Genomic DNA, 9,780 nt, shown 5'->3' with positions numbered 1-9,780 from the left:
TTTTAATCGATTAATTTTTTTGCCTCTGCGATTAACTCTGCGCGTAAAGTCTGTAATGTGAAAAATTAAATGTTTAGTTTTATTTAAAATTGGCCATGTTAGGCTCAAGAGCTGTACCTCATTTCTGAAACGATCTCATATGTTTAGGAGCAACAGTGCAGGGACAGCACAAAGGAAACAGGAAAAGGAGAGGATAGTGCAGCTGGGCTAGAGGCAGGAAGTCCGAGTGAGGGAGATACAGGAGTGGAGCAACAGGTAAAATAGAGTAACTCATACCAGTAGATACTTCATGAGAGTCCACAAAAAAAGTTGAAAAATTAAATCTTTTGCTTGTAGTAAGTGTAGTTCAGTGGCATTGAGTGACATTGTAAGTTTTCCTTCTAGGGTGTTCAGACTAGCGACACACAGCTGAGAGACTCTGAAGTCAGTGGAAAGAGAACAGAGCCAAATCAGCCACATCCAAAATTCATAGACCCTCAAGTTCTAGCCAACAGAATTTTACATTTCCAAGAAAAGTGGTACAAGGAATTTCCCTGGCTACATTATGATGCATTGAAAAAGGGCATTTTGTGTTTTTACTGCATGGCAATTTACCAGGACAAACTCACACCATTTGGTGCAAAATCTGAACCCGCCTTTATCACTTCTGGATTTAAAAATTGGAAAAAAGCATTCCAAAAATTTAAAGCACATGAACATAGTCACACACATCGTCATGCTGTTTCTGTGACTACACAAGAAAGTCATCCTATAAATGCCCAATTATCCAGTGCTTTGGCAACTCAGCAAGGTGACAATAGGCACTGTCTGGAGAAAATTGTGAGCTCCATAAAATATTTGGCACGGCAGGGACAAGCTTTGAGAGGGCATGACGATGATGACAGCAATTTGTATCAACTGTTGAAAAATCTGGCAGAAGATGATGCCCTTTTGGCTAAGTGGTTGCTGAGGTCTCAGAAAGACTACCTAAGTCCACAGATACAGAATGAAATCTTGTGTTCTATGAGCAATAGTATTGTCAGTGAAATAGCAAATACAATCAGAAACCTACCAATTTTTGAGTTTGCAATTATTATGGATGGAACACAGGACATTTCTGGGAAAGAACAAGAAAGCATTTGTCTGTGTTACATTGACAATGACATGAAGCCCCATGAAGAGTTTATTGGCTTGTACTCAGTTTCTGAAACAACAGGAAAAAGCCTTGCTGCTGTTGTTAAAGATGTGCTGCTCAGATTAAACTTACTAATGCATGGTTTACGAGGTCAAACTTATGATGGAGCAGCCAATATGTCTGGGAAGCATGCAGGTGCACAGGCACTGATAAAGCAAGAGCAGCCACTAGCACTTTTTGTTCATTGCGGAGCACACTGTACTAATTTAATTGCACAGAAAGCTTGCTTAGCCTCAGTTCTGATCAGAGACGCATTGGATTGGGTGAACCAGCTTGGAGTTCTTTTCTCTCAGTCAGGGAAGTTTAAGGCCATCCATGCAGCAACAGCACATACAGAGAATCCATCGTGCACTGCAATAAAACCCCTCTGTCCCACAAGATGGGCAGTACGGAGCAAAGCAATCAGAGATGTTTTGTCACAGTATGGGTCAGTGCTGGCTAGCTGCAGGAGACGGCTTCTGGTGCCTCAAACACAGCATCCACTGCTAATGGACTGCTGGGGCAGTTTAGGAAAGGTAAAACAGTTTTGGGTCTCATCCTTGCCTCACCTGTGATTGATGAGCTTGAATGCCTGAGCATCTCTTTCCAGAAGAGAACTGAAACCATTGCTGGAATGAGGACTGCTGTGAAAGTTGTTCAGACTTCACTTAAGGCTAAAAGAAATCAAGAAAGTTTCAACACTCTGTTTGAAAAGGCGATGGCTGAGGTTCAGTCTTTGGGTGTTAAACCCATCACGGTTACACAGCGAAGGCCACCACCAAAACGCTTCACTGAAGGAGCTAAGACACCTCAACCTGAATGTGCCAAGGACCACTACAGAGGTGAATTCTTTAAAGTATTGGATGTTGTAGATGCACAGCTCACTGGGCTATTTAACCAGGATGACTTGCTGACTTTGCAAAAGTTGGAAGAGACACTTCTCAGTGGAACGATTGATGCTGCAGTCATTGGGAAATACCCAGAGTTGAATAGAGAGTTACTTTCAGTGCAACTTTCTATGTTTAGACTGAACTACTCATTTAGCAACAGCGCAGAGGCTGCAGGGATCATCGGTGGACTGCCTGGAGAGGTCCGTAGACTTTTTGGGCAAGTGGAAACTCTGGTCAGGTTGCTTTTGGTAGTCCCAGTTTCCTCCTCTGAGGCAGAGAGAAGTTTCAGTGCGCTTCGAAGACTGAAAACGTGGCTCCGGTCTACAATGACTCAAAACAGGCTTAATCATGTTGCTGTCTGTCATGTACATAAAGATAAACTTGATTTACTGGACAAGAAGTCAATTTGCAAGCAATTTGTGGCTGCAAATGAAAGACGGAAAAAACATTTTGGCTCTTTTGCCTAAGCCAGTGTTTGCCATCCTTTTATGTGTCCGGCACATTTTTGGCGACTTAAAAACCCATGGCTGTAAAGTGCAATTGTTCAGAAGCACAGAGGTGTTGATCTCTACCGAGGGTTATGTAGCCTATAAACAAATGAAACAAAATAAAATCAACAATGCTTCGTAAACTGAATATCTCTTTGCTAACTGCTTTTCCAACAGTTAAAGCTCACTGTAGTCAGTGAGATAAAAAGCTTGTCTATTAAATGTGTATTTATTGTTGGTAAATATTTCTTCATTTTTGATTTGGTTTAGTTAGTCATACTGTTCAACAAACTGAATAAGCATATTTTGATTGTATTTTCTTGTTTTACTTAATGTTAAAAGTGTGAATAATTTGTTCACTACATTATCTGTGAGGGCTCTTTCATCTCAGAATTTGTTTAATCAAAGAGATGGCTCTATGGTCAGTCAACCTATATAAATTAGTTTTTGACCAGTATTGCAAGTTTGACAAAATAAAACATATCAAACTTTGCACTTGTGTGGCCTACTGAGTTGTTTTTAATCCAACTGAAATATTTGATTTTCTAGTGCGTATGCAGACACTAAATATGCCAAGGGCTGAAGCCCTTGGAAGACATCACCCACTCACTACCTGACATTCTGAAGTAATTCACTATTCAGATTATGCTAAACCGTCGAAAAAAATGATTTGTTAGGTAAGTTGTGTATCAATTTTGGTCATCATTATTCTCCAGGCTGCTACCGGCTACAAATGCCCAAACTGTCAGTTTCAGTTCAGCAGAAAGAAGCCTTATCGTCCTGATCACTGAAAGATCTCATACCTTATGTTTTCAGTGCTGTAGCTCAATCTTGCAGCACTTCCTTCAGAGGGTCTGACTGCTATAATCTGCTTATTATACCTATGTTTTTTCTGCATGTGTTGATGAATTATTTCAACCAAACAAATAAAGCAACTCTAGTTATAATAGGCATATAATAACTGCTATATTAAAAATTAATTATCTTCAGTGTAACCTCTCAGAAGAAGAAATCTGATTCTACTTAATGCTCAAGTTACAAGTATTTATTTGATGCTGTTAACTTTGGAGTGTTTGGAGCTTTTTTCTTTTTCTGATATTGAAAGCCTGTTTACATCTATCTTTCTGATCTATTATGAAGAAATAGAACTTCCTTTATTTTGATGCTTTAACTTGACACCCTAACAACCTGAACAGAAATAATGTTGAGCATCATAAGTCAACTATTTGTTATCAACTAAAGTAAATAATTTCAGTTTGAGCTGCGTTCTCTTAAACTGCTTTCTAATTATCATTGTGATCTAGAATGTTCCGTGAGTCAAGACCTGCTGGTTATTAACAGACCTATTTAGCCCACCCAGTGCATAAACACAGAGAGAGAGATAACCCACTTGAGGTTGATGGTTTATCATTTAGCTACTGTGCACATAAAAATAGTCTGCTAAAGAAGATATGATGACAATTTTAGAAATGCAGGATTGAAAAGAGGATAACTTTAACAATCCTTGAGGAGAGACGAATTCAGTCGCACCCAACCTATTCTTACCCTTTCTAAAATCTGTCATTGTTTTTTTGTTTTTTGTTTTGATAATCATTTTACAAATGCAAAAATCTTTCTGTAGTCGACAGGAAGTATAACCCACCAATAGCTGCAGTCAAAGCTGCTGCTGTGCAACGAACTTTGATAAAAACAGAAGGAAACCACAGGCTTCATTGTTTAGCATGCAGGTGTCATATATGTGAGATGTAACTTCTCCTTCATTATAGTTAAAATACAGTTGAAGCCTTTCTGATGAGCTGTGCAGCAGGTCTGGATGTAAGGATGAAGAACGTTCTGCTCTGCATGCTGGGCTTTTTCTGTAAGGAAATATCTGTGTTTCTGTTCAGTGATCAAAAACAATATTTTTTTGCATGCTGGACATAGAGTTTATCAATGTTTGATGTGTTTCTCTGCCATCTGGAAGAGAAGAGTTGTTTGTTTATTTTAAAATCATTACTTTAATCATCTATTACCATAGTCTTGTCAAATAAATGCCTTTGATGTTTAGTTTTTATTGATTTTTCATATTTTATCTCTTGACCTTTATTTTTAGAACCAAAACAGTCTAACCTAAATGCTCTCTTTTATAAATATGTTAAAATTTATCTTTTGTTCTTCATTGTAGTGCTCGTTGCTTGTTTTTTTTGTAACCAACTGAAATCTTTCTACATAATTTGAATTGGACTACATTTGATGCATTTTTTCTAGAGATTATTGGACTCAATCAATAACTCTGTATTTTAATTTGTGTTGAGTGTAAAATTCAGAAATTCAGAAATCAATGTACGGTGAATGAGTTTTGTTTCTCTGTTTTTAATTATCTTGACAGATGAGAGTGAAACAGTGGAGGGAACTACTAGAGATATGGCAAAGGAATCTTCCCAAGGACTAAATGGTAGAGTCAGATCTGTGTTTTTAAATGATGTCTACCCCAGGATCTTTTATTACCACATATATCTTAACACTAGATGTCCCGGAGAATTCCAGTTCTCCTGCAAGCCCCCCTCCCCTCTTCAAGTTTGTGTATTCACTCTACCTTCCTCACTGTCCTTGTTGTAATGAAAATAACCTGTGACATGACCAGCCCTTCTACATGAGACTGGATAAAGGCTGAAACAAACTGGCATCAGAACAAGAGCATGCTCCAAACACTTTTCATTACCTGCCCCTGCAACATCAGACCTTTTTGCAGGAATAATTTGATAAGTCATATCTAAATCTTTTATTTAGGCAAACCTATTAAACAACCAGATATCATAGGGGTCCTAGTTCCTGAGCTGAGAACAGGTCATAACTATGCTTTTCCAACAAGGGAAGGCAGAGCCTATTTACATTGTCCATTCACCAACAGACTCATTTATATTGCAAAGCTCACTATGTGAAAGAAAGAACAACTTGGAGAATAATTGTATTTTGTCTGTTCTCGCCTTTTCATGTGATTCAACATTTCTGTAACACGCACTGAAGCTTGGACCCAATATTAGGCAGACAAACAGAAAGTTTTAGAACAGGTTTATTTAAAAAATAACAGAAAGAGGACGATGGAAATTCCTCAGACTGGGTTCTCTGATTTTCTGCTGAGACAGGAAACTCAGGTCAGTGACAAGAATGAAGAGTGGAGAAGACAACAAAAAGTCACTGACCTGGTTGAGAGTTCAGTCCGAAACTCAGAGACGAGAAATCCGGGGGGAGACAGTCCACTTCTTGCGGTTGTTAACGCTTCAGAGAACAGTGTGCGGGGAAGCCGGCGCCACCCGACGCAGAGCGAGCTTCTGTGTCCGTGAGGGATCATGCGAAGCCGAAAACCAGTCCAGTGCAGTGTCAGAAACCAGGTGATCTGAGAGCCGAAGAGGTATCCAGGGAGAATCCAAGCAGAGGTCAGAAAACAGGCAGAATCCAGGCTGTCAGGCCAAAAACCAAACTGAACAGGGCAGACAGGGAAAAAGGCAAAAACAAGAAAAACATGGACAAAAATCTGAGAAGAATTCCCCAGAACAGAACACTTACTTTGACAACTTGGGTAACTCACACAGACACAGGTTGAATAATCTGACGCTGATGGCTGGAAAGCAAACAGCCTACATAGCTGCAGGGACTAGGTGAATCAGATTGGCAGTAATCAGCCACAGGGCCAATTAGGCAGGTGAGTAGGAGCAGAGGAAAAAAAAAACAACCATCAGCGCCAGGATTATGACTATTTCAGCTTAGAGAATGGCAACAGTATGATTTAAGTATAGCAGTAACATTTATTTCACCCAAGGAAAAGCACTACATATGAAGCTACAATTGTCCCATTTAGCAGTTTTTACAAACCCAAGGTGAGTCCTTCCTGCATTTGTGACAGGTATACTTTGTGCAGAGCACACAACGCTCAGTGCTGTGGTACCTGTTGCAGAGATTGCACACCTGGCTTGCTTATAATAACAATGAAAGAAATCTAAAATTTTGGGTTTGGTACGCGTTCCCAAAGTAAGAGTTGTAGTCTGAACTAGTTAAGGTTATCTATGTGTGCTACAAGTTTTGTGGCACTACAATGATCTATAGTGTAATTATTGGCTATTATATGCTTATAATAACGAATAAATCTCCAAAAATACAGTTTGGCCTATCTTCCCAAAGTAACAAAAAAAGAGAATGTTAGAACTGTAAATATACAGTCATATTTATATAACTATTTTTTTGAATGTATTTGTTATTGTTTTCAAGGCTGCACTTTGAAATATGAAATTCTCTAGAGCTGTTCTAAACGAAATTTCTTTTTGTTTACACTTGTGTATACAAAATGACAAAATAAATCTGTCTAAGTCATAAGTAATTATTGGCGTGTATATGCTTATAATAACAATGACAAATCTAAAAAAAAAGAGTACATTTAGAAAACATATTTCCCCAAAGTAAGAGTTGTAGTGTGAACTAGATGAGGTTATCTATTTTTGGAGGCACTACAATGATCTATAGTGTAATTATTGGCTATTATATGCTTATAATAACAAAGAAGAGATCTCCAAAAATACAGTTTGGCCTATCTTCCCAAAGTAAGAGTTTTAGTATGATCCAGATGAGGTTATCTGTGTATCCTACAAGTTTGGAGGCACTGCAATGATCTATAGTGTAGTCATTGCCCATTTTATACTTATTGTAATAATAAAACAGAGGTACTATTTATCACTTAGGCTTTTGGAAATTCCTCAGAAAAGTATTATTTGCAAATCCAATACATGTGATAATAATCCACCTCTCCTTGGTAACGCTTTTGAATGTTCCTCTGATTATTTTGCGATTTGCAGAGCACGCTCCTCCTGCACATTTTTGGAGCGGCGAGCTTCCCATAGGGTCCAATGTAATTCTCCCAGCGTGATAGGATACTCGCTTTTAGGAAACTACGGTTGTAGCTCAGTCTGCCTTGCTCTGGTTGTGGAGATGTGTCTGTTTTGTAGAATAAATTATCCGCAGACCAGTTATTAATCCGGAAAAGCCGAATCTGTGCATATTTTGCAAACTTTACTGCAGTTTCCCGATGCTGTTTTGGCTGCAGCGGAGGAGAGTGAGAGGAGAGATCGCTTGAGTTATACTTCCCCCCAAATAAATAATGGTCATTATTGTATAACTATTGTTGCTTTCTACAGTGTTCCAGCTCATGCAGCTTTTTTTTTTACAGATCGGTTATCATCTGATCGCTACCCTGGTGGCTCAGCTGAAATCATTTCGGTGTTGTTGACACTGATGACCTAGACCTAGTTATATTTTCTCTTTGCCATTTGAAGAAACATAGATCAATCCAAGTGGCAAGATCCTCTAGTTTTTTTTAGAGTTTGAGTAGTCACAGGTGGAAAGTTCATCTTTTATCTTTTCGTTAAGCCCATAAATAACTACATCCATGAGGGCTTCCTTATTCCAGGAAGACTGAAGATACTAGGAAGTCTACAATATACTCTGGCACAGAGCCATCTCCCTGTCTAAATGACAGAACTCCTCTTCAAGGCTCACTACTGGGAACAACTGGGCTGAACATTTCGATTAGTTCTTACCAAAAGGCACTGTAAGAGCTACATAAACTAGGGTTTTTCTGCCATACAGAAGTTCCCCACAGCTTTTCTTTGCCGGCCAGAAGTGAAATAAAACAGTCTACCTTGGGCCTATCTGAACTGTAAGCTGAAGGCTGAATTTCACATTGAGTGAGAAAAGCCTGACACTGTGCGGCATCACCCTTAAACAATTCAGGGGATGACAGACGCGGCTTCTAACCTACAGGTCTGAGAGCAGGTGACGTAGATGTGGAAGCTGTCGTTGGCCGAAGCTGTCGTTGCCCCTCGCTCCGTTGGTCGGAGCGAGGGGCATTCATTTTCCCTCTACGTTCTTCCTGGGTGCAGTGCAGCACTGACTTAATTTGATTCCACTTGCTGTTTGTCCAATAATGGTTTCAATGAGATAGGCCTACAGGTACTGGAGAATCAATTCCCAAGTCACCCTTTTTTTAAGCTATGGCAACTAGCGAAGCCCAGAGTTTTAAGCAGTGAGCCTATAGGCTTCATCCTTAAAGCCTATCCCTGTTTTGTCAAAAGCAGAGCAGAAAGAATTCTATATACATCCGTCTAGATCATAAACCGTTGGGGGTTTCCATTCCTCGGTCAGAACCTGTTATTGTTTCCACTCCTCAGGCAGATTCACTTAGCGCTTCTGCTCAGACACAGATCCCCTATTTTAGCCTGCTCTGTGCCATCCAGAGACCCCTGAACCACAGGAAGGATCTAATGGGGAAACTGAGAACTGTGAGAGCTCCAAAGTGGTGAAACTTCCAAGGCCCCTTTGCAGTCACATCATGCCTAAAAGGCTCCTCTGCGGATGCTCCATGCTTTCAAGGCCCCTCAAGGGGTGCTCTATGCCTCGAAGGGCCCTCTGCGGTCGCTTTGCCTCCGTCTAGGTTCCTGTGGCATCGTTGGTTGGCCCCAAGGTTCCTGTGGTGGGGTTGGTGGCCCCCAGGGTTCCTGCTACAGAGACGCCATCCTCCAGAGGTCCTCCTTCGTTGCTATCCTCCAGATGTCCTCTTTCGTCGCTGTCCTCCACAGGTCCTTCTCCGTCGCCATCTGCACTGCCATTCTCAAGAGGTCCTCCTTCATAGCCGGCCTCTCGGCCGTCCAACGGATGTCTTCCTCAATCGCCAACCTCTTCCTTGCCTCTGGCCTCATGGCAGTCCTCCATAGTCTGTGCCTGGCCTCTGCCCTCATGGCTGTCCTCCAGAGATTGTGCCTTGCCTCCAGGCTCGAGGACAGTCTCCAGAGACTATGCCTCACCTCTGGCCTCATGGCCAGCCTCCAGAGACTGTGCCTCACCTCTGACCTCAAGGCCAGCCTCCAGAGACTGGCCTACGTAGACTCTTTGGCTTTAGGCTTCTTTGTTGCCCATCTCTAGCCTCATAGCTGGCCTCCAGAGACTGTGCTTCACCTCCGGCCTCATGGCCGGGCTCCATAGACTGTTCGTCGATGCCAGCTTTATGGCCTGCCTCCATAGACTTCTTCATCTCCAGCCTAATAGCTGGCCTACATAGAATCTTTGGCTTTAGGCTTCTTTGTTGCCCACCTTTGGTGGTTGTTTTGGACTCTGGTTTTTGTTTTTATTTCCTGCCCTCCTTCCTAGGCCCCTGTCCACCCACCCTGGGTGGGTTGTTTTGTGTTTTGTTTTATTTTGGTTTTTGGATTATGTTTATGTCTGG

This window comes from Cyprinodon tularosa, unplaced genomic scaffold, assembly GCF_016077235.1.
Source record: "Cyprinodon tularosa strain WSP-4 unplaced genomic scaffold, ASM1607723v1 ctg553, whole genome shotgun sequence".
In the NCBI taxonomy this organism is placed as follows: domain Eukaryota; kingdom Metazoa; phylum Chordata; class Actinopteri; order Cyprinodontiformes; family Cyprinodontidae; genus Cyprinodon; species Cyprinodon tularosa.
This window is presented reverse-complemented; position numbering follows the sequence as displayed.